Source organism: Delphinapterus leucas, chromosome 1 (assembly GCF_059928025.1).
Source record: "Delphinapterus leucas isolate spDelLeu-1000000601 "Yukka" chromosome 1, BTC_Dleu_Yukka2, whole genome shotgun sequence".
In the NCBI taxonomy this organism is placed as follows: domain Eukaryota; kingdom Metazoa; phylum Chordata; class Mammalia; order Artiodactyla; family Monodontidae; genus Delphinapterus; species Delphinapterus leucas.
In genome coordinates this window covers 133112217-133114368 of record NC_143129.1, presented here as the reverse complement: position 1 = coordinate 133114368, position 2152 = coordinate 133112217, and positions in this window count along the sequence as shown.

The following is a 2152-nucleotide window of genomic DNA, read 5'->3' as shown; positions in this document are numbered from 1 at the left end:
GCATTATTTTTTTAATGAAGAGAAGTCTTAATAAATATGGCTATATACCCTGACCAATAAATGACGGTAGCATATTCAATGTGGTATACACAAATGATCAATGGTACTCTGTCTCAGTGCTGTGTATAAAAGAATACTGGTTTTCATTTTGTATTTAATAAGTTAAGCAGCCTTCATTAACTGCAATTATTGTTATATGTACCTGACAGTTGAAACTGCTAATGTAGAATTAATGATTTCATAACAATTATCGTAGTCCCACAGGACTGCTAGCTAAAGCTAGAAGCTCTTGTGGGTTGCCTGCACTTTACAAAATTGTGGGAGAACCAAATATTAGCTCTTCAATAATGGAAACAACAAAATGAAAATAGGCTTTTTAGGGCACTGAAGTAGAGGTTGCGATATTAAATATACATGATGCTTAATAGTAAGTGTATCTTTAACATAAAATCGTGCATTGGAAAGAGACACTGCTTTTAAATATACACTGCCTGATACACCTTTCAATAGGTTTCCTAGGCTAACAGACTTTTACACAAAATATATAGCTGGCAGCTTAACAGATAAAACGTGTATTTACTATTTTGTTCCTATGAATTTAATACTAAAGTGACCCAGTGTGGTTTTGAATGGATGGCACTAAAATTTACAGGGCTGCAATAGCTTATTATTCTGTGGGTTAATGTAGCTTATAACATGGATCATTTATTTTTATGGAGCTTTCAGCCCTTTGTGTGCATGTAAAATGGTGCTGTGACATTGTTCTTGGATGGTAAGTGGTCTGCCTAGAGGACATCTGTTAAAGGTCAAAGATGAAGTGTACACATATGGAGAAAATTAGCAACTCTATAGTCCTAAGGAAAAAATGATGTGTAATTCATATCAAAACGAATTTAACAAATGGGAAAATAGTCAGTGCTTTATAATCATGTACTGATGTCTTATTTTTCCCTCAAGATGACGTGTACTTTTTTTTTAAGTATACTTTTTAAATCCCTTTTCTTCTCTTTGTTCTGGCTTTTAAGGTAGCGTTTCAAAATGAATTAGTCAATTTTCATTGTTTTTTTTGTTAGTGCCTTAGTGGGAATATGTCTGTGTAATAATTTATCACAACCAAGATTTGTCGATCTTCATAGCCAGTGTTGAATCTGGATTAGATCATAAGTACAGTACATAAATGAGTTTTATATATTCACTATACATTTATGAACATCCCTCCTCTTAGAACAATAGCAGGGGAAATCATATGGCAATTTTGCATGAATAAATCAGTATGAAGGAAATTTTTTAGTATGTAGAAAGTCCATTATAAAAATGTCCTTATTTTTTAGAGTTATAAAATCTCAACCATGAGATAGTTTCTTACCATCTGTCTTAGGCTGTATAAGGATTCAAAACCTTACAATACGATGGCAGTTAAAAATCAGAAAAAGGAAGCGGTTTGCCAGCATATTGCTGTGTACTGTAATTCAGGTAGTCAATGATGAATTCTAGCAATTAAATAACAGCATAAAAATATATAGTAAAAACTTACTAATTGTAACTAACTTGGAGGAATGCTGATTATTTAAAAAAGCTTTGTGATGGGAAATTTTGATAGATATATTAGCTAACACCTATTCCAACCAATAAATGTATCAAATTAACATGCTGTATACCTTAAAATTATACACTGTTCTGTCAATTATATCTCAATTTTAAAATAAACATTTTTTAAAAAAAGAAATGACACTAAATTTGAGGGAATTGTTTTACTTTGAAATCCACTGAACTCTCCTGGTGTTTTTTCTTCTCAATAGATGTTCCTAAAGTGCCATCCCTACCTCATAGCCTTGACTCATGCTTGTGCCTAGCTCAGAACACCCTCCTTCCACTTAGAGCAGCTTCCTTCAATTTTCAGCATTAAACTCAGGTGTCACCTTTTCTCTAAATCTTTCTCCATTCATTTCTTCCCTCCCATCCTCTCTCTTCTTTCATCACTCTCATGGCTGAGCCCCTGATTCTTCTCTAGCTGAGTTTTGAATAATAGCTTTGTTTCCCTTACTAGATTGAAAATATCTTGAGTATATGGACCACATATCCTGACAACACCTAAGAATAAAATGTAATACATCTTAACTTTTCAAGAAAGAATCGCAAGCATTGATAGTAC